We start from the raw sequence: 12,392 nt of genomic DNA, 5'->3' as shown, positions 1-12,392 counted from the left end.
TTGTATACAGGGTTTTGTATCCACATAACGAGGGAAAATCAGGGCATATTGTTGAGAACGTAAAGGAAATCTGGTTCTAGCAGTTCCCATTCGCCAGATTTACTGAGCCTCTTGAAAACGCATAATCAGCAATCACCCCCCCCCCCCCCCCGTAGTCGCCCCGGTACCTAGGGATTGAGATGTTCACCTTTCCCAGGGTTGGAAATGAGTGCGGCCATTATGGTTTCCTATTCGGAGCCTTTGGAGCTTCGAGTCAGCATTACTTCAGTCATTCTTCGGGGTCTGCAGTTGCCGCCGGTCCCTTTCCTCAAAGCTCATTTTTTCCCCAAAGACTCACTGTCTTGACAGGGCTGAGGAGCGGGGAAGTAGGAAAAACCCTGGAGGCAGAGGCGTCTCCGGTGAGACAGGCTTGGGAAGGAATGTCACTGATATGGCCCTCACTGCAGAATCACCGAGAGCTTCCCTCTGAATGTGCTTTCTCAGTAATTCTAAGGGTTTTTATCTGACATCCCTGCAGAAAGGTTTCTATAAGGGCTCACATGCTTCGGGTGGGACTGGAAAGGTAAATGCAGGACTTTTTTTTCTCTGAAGGAGAGGCCAGTTGAAGGAGTAAAGATATACCATCTTCAAAACGGAGTGTTAGTGATGCGACAGTCTCGATTGAATGGGGGGGCGTTGAAAGATGGTGTTGTGTCTTGGTCTGCAGGAGGCCCAGGCTGGTTTAGGGAAAACAGACCAGGCTTCTTTGAAAGGGAAGTAATTTTTAAGAAACTGATTGGATTGGGATTATTAAACTAAATTTATTTGGCTATAAACTTAAAGGCAAGAAGATTAATTAGAGATATTGCTGACTTCATATTTTCTGCCTTTAATCCTTCTCTTTTTGCCATTCCTCCCTAAAATCCTACTTAATTGGCACTCCCAATGAATTCCTTGGCCGGCTTTGTGGCTATCACTTGTGTCCCTCCTTAGCTTTTCCCATTTGTTAGATGACCTCTTCAGTTTTTGATGAATAGTATTTTGTGAAAATACACAAATTGTTTTGCCCAGGTTTTGTCCAACCCAGTGTACTCTCATTTCATATGTAGTGTTTAGCCAGTGTTTTTACTCCAAACAGTGCTTTGGGGAAGAGTGTTTTTCAGTTTGTGGTTAAACTCTTTTATTTGTACTGCAAACTTAGAAAGTTCCGTGTTTCTTTTCAAATGAAAGTCCTTACAAAAATTATAAATTTGGTTTTTAAAATCTAAATTACACTTTTTCTTAATATGAAAAATTATATTCTCAGTTGCCTTTGTAGTTTTCTAACCAATATAATTAAATAACACGTGAAAAAGAGAGCTTAAAAAATGAGGTAGATGGAATCATTGTCTCTGAGTGGTGGACGTGATTGACTTACTTTTGTTTTTCTATGTTTTCCAAATTCTCTACAATAAGTTGGTCTTATTTTGTTAAGAACAAAAATTTAAAATTCTAGCATAATAGCAATTTAACAAAGTATTTTTAAAGTAAGTTCAAAATAGAAAAACTGACCTATTGATGCTCCTTACTAGAAAAACAACCTTGAATATCTTGCTTTCCTCAAGTTATAAAGAGACTACTATTATCTCTTCTTAATTTACAATCTTAGAGTTTTGTACTTATTTTCCATACTGGAAAATATCACTAATGTATCAGTATGCTTATGTTGACATGCCTGCTACAGATATAAATGTAGTTGTGTTCATTCATTTTCTCCATAGTGAGGTTCCTTGATCGCTAGAGGGGCGAAGAAAATAGTGTTTGTTAGTTCATTGCCCAGGTGACATTCCACCAAATAAGAATTCCTTAAGTGCTCTGGAAGTCCTAACCAGTCCTGTCTGGCTGAGACCAAAATTGGAAAGAGAAAACCAGCTAAAAGCATTGAGCATTTTAGAAGAGAAAATGCCAATATGAAAGTGGTTGAATGAATCTGCAGTTTTACTTCACAATTCCCTCAGTTTTAGGGAACTTATGAAAGCAATAACTTAGATCATTGATGAAATCTGGAAGATCAGCAGCAGGAATTGTCGACTGCATTGTTGCTAATGTTGAATGTGAGGAAAAGCTTTGCCATTATACACAATTCATACACAAGTGATTTGAAACTTGGAAGACATTTCTGAGGTCAATAGAATAGATATAAACCTCACATGGTCTTTATTAATGCAGTGACCAACTTATTTTCACAGCATGTATGTTTACTAACAGGTGTGGTTATCTGAATATGGGAGGGAAGGGAAGAGTAATGAGTTGTACCAAGTGAAAAAGTGGCTCTGTATGATCTATAAGTGAAATAATGCTAGACTAAAAGCTAGGGGATCCTCATTCAGTTCTGCCTCTTTAGGTACATGCCCTCCTAAGTAAAGTTAGGGGTGGAACTTTCAGGTTCGAAAACTTAAGAACCTTCCTCTCAAGGGTATTGTGAGTTAAACCCTAGATAATCTATGTAAAAATATTTTTTTTAAATAAGTGGTATATAAATGCAAAGCATTTTGTAGACTTTACATTAATTGACTTCCCAACCAGAGCAACCTAGGTTCAAGTTCTGGCCTTACCACTTAAAAGCTGTGTAATCTTGGACAGATTATTTAAATAAGGTTAAGCTTCCTCATTAAAAAATATATCCCATAGGTGCTATTGAGTTATATTATGAATGTGCAGTGCCTAGTACACATTTTGTAAAAATTTTGTATTATTTATTTTACTGATAACTACTTTTATTTTATTTATTTATTTATTTTTTTTGAGTTGGAGTCTCACTCTGTCATCCAGACTGGAGTGCAGTGGCCTCTCCTAGCCACTGCAACCTCGACCTGCTGGGCTCCGGCTATCCTTCCGCCTCAGCCTTCTGAGTAGCCGGAGTTACAGGCACACGTTATCATGCCCAGCTGATTTTTTTTTTTTTAATTTATTGTAGAGATGGGGTCTTGCCAAGTTGCCCAGGCGGGTCTCGAACCCGCGGGCTCAGGCAATCCACTCACCTCTGCCTCCCAAAGCGAGGGATTACAGGCTGAGCCACTGAGCCTGGCTTACTTTGATTTTTATATATTGAATGTCTACAGGAAACTTAAGACATCTCAGAATTAGTTATTACCCTTGTGAGCAGCAGGTTTGGGTTATGGAGAAGGGAGCAGAATTTAAAATGATGCTATGACCAAAAAAATAGGGAGCAGGAAAAATGTACTTCTAGCAAAGATTCTAAAACAGATTTATTAGTGAAAGCTGAGAAATATTTTGAAAAGTTTCTTATTTTCACAACTGCAGTGTCAATATTTTCAATGTAAAGATTTTCCAAAGCTTTTGATTTAACATGAGGAATCATTTTAAGCCAATTTTGTTTCTAAATTTTATTCCTATAATGGATTATAGAAATACATTAAAATTGTACAGATTATAGAGCAGAAACTTTTGAGTTAATGCGTCTAAGTTTTAACGTTTTGCCTTAAAAATTTTAAATGTTTTTAGTATCCTCATATGAAATAGACAAAGGAATGTAGAAGCATAATGAGACATGAACTAGAGTAAAATTTTTCCCTTCCTAAATTGACAGCTTACACAGATCAGTGGTTTTGCAGTGGAAAATATCAGTAATTAAACAATAATTGAAGTATAGCTATCATGAGTTTATGTTTAACTTTAATCCTGAAAAAAAATTATTTGTCATAAGGAAAGATTTTATGAAGAGTTTATTGACTATTTTCTTTACTGTCTGTTATCTATTATAATAAATTAGTAATAAATGAATTTATTGATTTAGGAATGCATTTACCCACTCATTATTTATTTACTTACATAAGATTTTTGTATAAATAAATTGTGATCAGTAACAATATTTTCCATATAATTCTGCAGAGAATTGAAAAGTTTGCAAATCTCTTTTTTTCTATGGTGAAATGAAAGAGACTTTGTTTTATACAACTGTATTCTTTCACATGTAGTATATACATACTGGGTATATACTGTATATATAGTAAATGTGTGTTTATAAAATATATAGTATGTGTATAGATAGTTGAAATTGATATATAATTTCATAGTAACAGATCTCCATTTTTACCTGAAACTGTTAAAGCCATCTTTATAATTTACTACTGTGAACAAAATTTTCTAATGACTTCTTTATGTGTTTGAAAATCTCCCTTCTGTATATTTTTTGTGGTGAGCTTTACTTAATAAATTCCACAACTGTGATTAGCTGTCTTTAAAAATGTATGGTATAAGTATTTTCAGATTTAAATTTTGGGGAAAAAATACATTAATTTTTATATCTTATTTTTTAAAATCACAGTTATTTTTGGTATTATTATGACTAGCTACAATAAAATTTTCAGTTTTGGATTTTAATGCTGTTTGTAGAAACTTGTTCTTTTGGTGATAAACCTTTTAAAAAGTTTGTTTGCAACATGCCACTTTTTTCCTGAAAAATAATTAAGCTTTGTGCTCAGTAATTTGCCAAAATCTGACATTTGAGTAGCTAGGTCTACAGGCACACACCACCATGCCTGGCTGATTCTTTAGTTTTTTGTAGAGATGGTATCTTGCTATGTTGCCCAGGCTGGTTTTGAACTTGTGGCCTCACCACCCACCTTCTAAAGTGCAGGAATTGCAGGTATGAGCCACCATGCCCAGCCCCAGACATTTTTCTTAATACTTGGGTTATACTAACTCATGGAAACCTCACAACAACCTCTGAGGTAGGTACTATTTTTAGCCCTATTTAATACATGAGGGCCTAGGCATAGTGGCTCATACTAGTAATCCCAGCACTTGGAGAGGCTGAGGTGAGAGGATTGCTTGAGCCTAGAAGTTTGAGACCAGTCTGGGCAAAATAGCAAGACCTGGTCTCTACAAAACCAAATCAAATCAGCAAACGAGAAAAATTAGGCTTGGGGTGATTGAATGCCCAATAGTCACACAGCTCTTAAGTGGTAGGACTTAGGATGTGGACCCAGAAATCTCTTTCCAGAGATTGCTGTCTTAATACCACTAAGCATATATCCTCGCATACTGCCACAACATATTTAACTAATCTCCATGTGAATGTACATTTCAATTTTTTACTTAAGAAACAGTGCTGTAGTTAATATTTTGTTTACAGAATATTTTGTACACATATAGTACATTCATAAAAATGGACTAGCTGGGTCTAAGGTAAGTACATTTTAAATTTTGGTAGGTATTCCCAAATTGCTGTCTAATTTAGGGATGTGCAGAAGTTCAGCTTTGTGCTCAGTAATTTGCCAAAATCTGACATTTATCTAGAGTTTAGAAGACTGAATGCTTTTAACATTTCTAGCACCCTTTGTGTGTGATCTATCATTGTGTAATATCATTGGTTACTGTTATATGGAATCAATGTAGCAATATCAGTATAAGAACAAGGTATGATATTTGGATTTCTTGATACTTTCAGATAATAATTATTCTGTATACAACTTGAAAAGCTCTTTATGTGATTTATAAACTAAAATTCTATCAACTAAAATTTCAGTGTATATTACTGAAAGAGTAAGATGCAATAATTGTTAACAGTTGTGAAAGTTGCTGATTTTATGTAAGATCTTAAATAGTTAAATAGGGACTCAGATTGCAGAAGGATATGAACATTAAGAGTGTGATAGCTAAATATAGGAATAGCTGTGTCCTTTCTTGTGAAAAATGAGTTTTCAATAATTCGTGAGTCCTCGTCTTAAGTAATGAAAAATTAGGCAGTGAAAGACTTTATATAGGTGAATCCTAAAATCCTCGAATTATTTTGAGTATAACACATTTCTGTTCAGTGTCTACTATTTCATTTGCTTACGATAGGAAAAAATATGTCTTATCCATGAGTCTAAGAAGCAGAATGACTGACACCAAACTCTTCAGTGTGAGTGAAAGCAGGCGCTTAAAATCCTGAATCTGCTCAGGTCCTAGCCTAGTATATCTGTGGTGCTTGAATGTATACCTATAGTATCTGCTTATTGTTCAGTGTGTGTGTGTGTGTGTGTGTGTGTGTGTGTGTGTGTGTGTGTGTGTGTGTGTGTGTGTGTGTGGTGTGTGTGTATTTTAAATATGACCTCATTCTTCGAAAGATAACTGTATTGGGATAGGGAGGGATTGTTTGGGAAGTTGCTGTCCATAGAGATAAACAGGCTGTCAGTAACAATTCTTTATTGTAAACTACTTCTATCTCAAATTAGAACAGTATAAAAACAACAGAAAATAACCCTCCTTTCTACTTTCTACTTTCACCCTCCAAATAAGCCATTAACTATATTAACTTTGATGTTCAGGTTAGAGCTTAACCTGAATCTTGGAAGACAAATCCTTCTATGACTTACGGCACAAAAGTATATTTAAGATAGGGTTACTATACAGAGGATGTGAAAAAATACACAGTTTAAGAAAGGAAAAACTATTAAAATGGTAATACTCAATATATACTGATAACAAAAGATGAATATAAGTCACGTTTGACTTCTGCAATTACAGAATGTGCTCAAAGTGGTTGCCATCAGCATCTAGACACTTCTGATTATGGCAAACTAAAAGTAATACATGGATAATATCTCTCAAAATTGTATATATTTTTTGACACCCTTGGTATTTTCCTAAATCATCACCAAAGTTATTGTAAGCTGATATGCCATTAAGCTCTGTTGTGAAAATATAGATTAGAATAAGTACTTCAGAAGCATATCTGACTAATATACTCCAGAGTTATTAAGGGACTGTGGAAATTCCCAGGATTAGCTAAACTCGCAGGACTAGAGGGTGCCCACACAGACTTATCAGAAGTCATATACATTCATTCTTTTTTTTTTTTTAGGCAAGGTCTCACTCTATCACCTAATCTGATTGTGCCATGATGGCTCTTCACAGCCTCAAATTCTTGGGCTCAAGCAATACCCCAGTCTCAGCCTCCCAAGTAGCTAGGACAATAAGGCATGTGCTACCACACTTGGCTAATTTTTAAAATTTTTTTGTGAAGAGAAGCTCTTACTATGTTGCCTCTGCTGGAGGAGTCATATACATTTGTTCTAAACAAACAGACAAAAACTGGTTTGGTTAAATTTTCATCTGTTCCCCTTATGGTATTCTTAGGATTAAGTTTCACTTATCAAGTTTTCATAAGCCATATAGTCCTTTATAACTACTCTATTACTTGACAGATAAAAGCAAAAGTGGACCAGGCATGGGACACCTATAATCCCAGTACTTTGACAGGCTGAGGTGGGAAGATCACTTGAGGCCAGGAGTTTGAAGCTGTAGAGAACCACAATCATGCCACTGCGGTACTCCAGCCTGGATGGTAGAGTGATACCCTGTCTCTAAAACAAACAAAAACCAAGGGGGGAGGGGCATACCTCATCAGCAAGGGTACCTGCATAATGAACATTTGTATACCTAACCCTGAATTGTACCCCACATCTTTAAAATAAAAATAAAACAAAAACCCCAAACCAAAAGTGAATATGTATTCTGTGGAAACGTTATGCCTTTATAGGAGTCATTCTGCCAATACTATGTGCTTTTTAGAGATAAACCGGCAAATCTGTACACATTTAAAGTGTACAATTAGGATAACTTTTGATGTACGCATATACTATGAAACCTTTACTACGATCAGTAGAATGAATGTATCTGCCAAAAGAAGTTTCCTTTTGTCTCTTTGTAATCCCTTTCTTTCTTACCTCCTCAACCCCTATTCTTTTTTTTTGAATTGGGGTCTCACTCTGTTGCCCAGGTTGGAGTACAGTGGCATGCTCATGGCCACTCCTGTTTTGACCTGCTGGGCTCCGGTGATCCTTGTGCCTCAATATTCCAAGTAGCCGGAACTATAGGTGCACGCTACCATGCCCAGCTAATTTTTTATTTATTGTAGAGATGAGGTCTTGCCAAGTTGTCCATGCTGATCTCGAACCCACGGGCTCAGGCAATTCCCTCACCTCGTCCTCCCAAAGTGCTAGAATTACAGGCTGAGCCACTGTGCCCGGCCAACCCCTATTCTTAACCATCCACTGATCTATTTTATATCACTATAGATTAGTTTTCATATTTTAGAATTTTATGTAAGTAAAACTTTTTTTAGCCTTCCACATAGCATAATTATTTTAAGATTCTTCCAGGTTGTTACGTGGAAAAATTTCTTGTTGAATATCATTCCATCTATGGTTATGCCATAATTTTGCTTATCTGTTCACCCACTGATGGATATTTGGGTTGTGTTTCTACCTTTTGACCATTATGAGTAAAGCTGCTATGAATATTCATGTAAAAGTCTTTGCTTGGACATAAGTTTTTATTTCTCGTTGGAGGAGTAGAATGGCTGAATCATATGGTAGTCGTATGCTTGCTTTTTTAAGAAACTGCCAAACCATTTTCCAAAGTCGTACCATTTTACATTTCTACCAATGTATGAAAGTAGATATTCTGCTTCCTTATCAACACATCTTTTAGTCAGTCTTTTAAATTTTTAGCCATTCTAAAATTGGAATGTGGAATTACAGTTCACTGTGGTTTTAGTTGGCATCTTTCTGGTGACTAATGATGTTAAGCATATTTGCATATAGTTGTTTGCCTTCATATCTTTTCTTTGGCAAGGTGTATGCCTAAATCTTTTGTCTATTTTTTTTTTTTTTTTTTTGAGTTGGAGTCTCACTCTGTCACCCAGACTGGAGTGCAGTGGCTGCTCCCGGTCACTGCAGCCTCTACCTGCTGGGCTCCGGCGATCCTTCCGCCTCAGCCTTCCAAGTAGCTGGAACTACAGGCGCGCACTACCACGCCTGGCTAATTTTTTGATTTATTGTAGAGATGAGGTCTCGCCAAGTTGCCTAGGTGGATCTTGAACCTGCGGGCTCAGGCAAATTCACTCACCTCAGCCTCCCAAAGCTCGGGATTACAGGCTGAGCCTAGCTTCTTTTGTCTATTTTAATTGGGTTGTTTTGCTATTGAATTTTGAGAGTTCTCTGTATATTCTGGTTAAAAGTCCTTTGTCAGATTTATGCACTGTAAATACTTTCTTTCAGTCTGTAACTTGCCTTTTCATTCTAACAATGTTTCTTGAAGATCAGGAGTTTTAAATTTACATGAATTCCAGCTCATCAATTTATGTTTCATATGTTCCCCAGGCTGGTCTCAAACTCCAGGGCTTAAGCGATCCTCCTACCTCGGCCTCCCAAGTGCAAGGATTACAGGTGTGAACCACCACATCCTGCCTGTAACCTCTAAAACTATTCGTAAATTTATAACATTTTAAACTTTAAATACATTAATACATTTAATCATATGTAATGTTTTTTAGTATTTAAGAATATTTAATAATGATCTGATCTAGGAGGTCATTCTGTGATGGTTCTATTTGGCTTCAGGTAAATGTTGATTTCTAAAATCTTAGCCATTGGGCATTAGACCAAAATATATATTCAGTTTGCTTCCAAGAGGTTGTATAAGTTTTCACTGGGTGAATGAAAGTTCCTATTTCTTCCATACCTTTGTGAGTACTGTCACTGAGCAATATTTAGTAATTGCCTACTATGTGCCAAGGTGGTTTACTGGATAATTGGGGTGCTCAGTGAACAAAGCAGACGTGATCTCCGTTTTCCTACCACTTGTCTGGAAGTAGAGACAGACACTGAACACCTTCTTTTATAATTTTTAATTATAATAGGTTTAAGTGCTACAAAGGAGCAATATTGAAGACCATTAGAGCATTTTTAGGGGGAATAGGGCAATAATTCCTTAGCAAACCATACTTAAAACCTCCATCTGTGCTTAAGTCCTCCTCCTCCCCTCACGACCAATTTAGTTAAATAAACCCTGGTATTAATTATAGTATACTAGGTAAACAAATGTAGATTTCTTGCCCTCTGAATTGAAAATTTCTGGATTTTTTACTGTAGTCAAGTGTTTAAATCCAGGTTGTGAGGTGTTTTTTCACCTATCTTAGACGACATTATTTTCTTCTTATTTTGTGCTTTCGGTCACATTTTTATTGCAGAGATTTCATGAATTCCTGAGTTGGATGTTAACCTGCTTATGGTGATGCTTCCTTTTAAACATTGGGTTAATTTGCCCTAGCACAGCTTGTGAACCTTCTTCTTTTATTCCATGCATGAAATAAATAGCAAGACAGATTCACTTAAATGTAGAGACATCATTTTTCTTCTTTTTTTAATATATATATTTTATTTTTAAATTGTGGGATACAGTTAAGGGTCAGGTATACAAATATGCATTGTGCAGGTACCCTTGTTGATGAGGTGTGCCCCCCTTCCCCAGACAGATATTGACTACCGTTAATCCCACCTCCCTTCCCCTCCCCGCCCCTCCCCAATAGTTTCCCACCACTGTCAATCCTTTTCTTCTAGTATTATGGTAGTTGTTCAAGGTCCACTTATGAATGAGAACATATGATACTCAGATCTTTGTTTCTGTGAGAGATCACTCAGTATTATAAATTCTAATTCCATCCAGGTTGCTGCGAAATTCATGATTTTGTTCTTTTTTATGGCTGTGTAATATTCCATCGTGTATAAGTACCACATTTTTTTAATCCAGTCCTCTTTTGATGGGCAGCATGGTTGGTTCCATGATCTTGCTATTATGAACAATGCTGCGATAAACATACGTGTGCAAGTATCTTTTTTATAGTGATTTGAGTTCTTCAGGGTATATTCCCAGTAGGGGGGGCCTTCTTTTTTTTAGAGATAGGGTCTTGTTATGTTGCCAAGGCTGGTTTCAAACTCATGGGCTCTAATGATCCTCCAGTCTCAACCACTCAAGTAGATGGGACTACAGGTGCAAGCCACTGTGTCCAACTGGCATCATTTTGTAATACAAATGTAATAGCATTTTTACTGCAACACTGCTAATGCTGAATCTTTTATGTGCTTTTATGTACATCAGTCTCAAATACTTACATTGCTTATATTTGGCTAGTTTGGTTGCTCATGATATGTTTTGTTGGCAAAGCATTCAAAATTTTCTCACTAATCAACTTTCAAAAGAATGTTATGGTAATTGTAGGCAGTCTTCAAGAGAAGTTTCTAAGTATTTTAAGCAATTGCTTTTTTTTAAGTAGTTGTACATTTTCTAGGTGACTACTTTTGAAGGGGATAATTCTCATGCATGATTGCCTGCTTTAAAAAAAAATTACTAATGTCACTTCATAAGCAGTTTAGCTGACAAAAGCCTATCCAAAAGTGCAACAGCTATTGCAGTGCTAATATGCCATGAAGGTGAGGGTCCTTCCAGAAGAGAATTTGCCAATGACAGTCCTTGGCACTACGAACTTGAACTTGCAAACTATTCAACACAAAATTTTTAAAATTAATTTTATTTATTACTTTCAGAGACAGGGTATTGCTCTGTTACCTAGGCTGGAGTGTAGCCGTGAGATCATGACTTACTGTAGCTTTGAACAGCTGGGCCCAAGAGACAGGGTATTGCTCTGTTACCTAGGCTGGAGTGTAGCCGTGAGATCATGACTTACTGTAGTTTTGAACAGCTGGGCCCAAGCGATCATTCTGCCTCAGCCTCTTGAGTAACTGGGACCCAGTGCGCATGCCACCACACCCAGCTCATTGTTTCCAAGTTTTTTGTAGAGACAGGCTCTCACTATGTTGTCCAGACTGATCTTGAACTCCTGGCCTCAAGTGGTCCTCTCACCTTGGTCTTCCAAAGTGCTGGGATTACAGGTGTGAGCCATCACACCCAGCCTCATTATTATTATTTAATACATTTGTGAGGGAAAGTGGGCAGGGGGAGATTGTAGTATTCAAATAAACTAGTACTTCATTTTATTATTTTTAAACTATTTCTAGTTTTTCAGTATTGCAGTGTAATATTAAACATATATACATGTAATTTCTTATCCACATGCCAAACACTATGGGGGGACCTCCAAAAAACCCAGAATTATCTTTTGGAGGATGGGTCCTTGTATTACCCTCTGAATTTGTTTCTACATTTCAGTCAACCAGAGCTTTTATCTGGAAGTTTTGAGATGGTTGTGTCACAATTTGCAAAAGAAACATCCTGAGTTGTGACAAACAGGTAACTGGTTCTTCCACCGTGACAACGCACTTGCCTACACTGTCCTGAGTATTTAGCAGTTTTTGACTGAAAACAGCTTGACCCCATACCCCATCTTTCCTGTTCACCCAATCTTGCCCCTAGTGACTTTTTCTGTTTCCCTGGATGGAAGATATTCCTCAAAGAGAAACATTTCTCTGTTGTGGAAGCCGTGAAACAAAAAGTGGCAGAAGCACTAAAAAGCATCAAAATCGATGAGTTCAAAAACTTTTTTGAGCAATGGAAAAAGCATTTCAATAGGTGTATTGCACCAAATGGAGAGTACTTTGAAGGTGACTAAGTATAAACATGTAAGA

At 36.8% G+C, this 12,392-nt stretch overlaps 1 protein-coding gene across 3 annotated transcripts in view; it reads left to right on the top strand.

Annotated features, from left to right (window-relative positions):
• Nucleotides 1-12,392, top strand: part of ATP6V1A (ATPase H+ transporting V1 subunit A) — a 59,528-nt gene that overhangs the window by 919 nt on the left and 46,217 nt on the right. The gene's annotated exons all lie outside the window — the stretch shown is intronic.

The sequence above is a fragment of the Carlito syrichta genome, unplaced genomic scaffold (genome assembly GCF_000164805.1).
Source record: "Carlito syrichta isolate Samal-C Ts95f unplaced genomic scaffold, Tarsius_syrichta-2.0.1 Scaffold301859, whole genome shotgun sequence".
In the NCBI taxonomy this organism is placed as follows: domain Eukaryota; kingdom Metazoa; phylum Chordata; class Mammalia; order Primates; family Tarsiidae; genus Carlito; species Carlito syrichta.
This window is presented reverse-complemented; position numbering and strand designations above follow the sequence as displayed.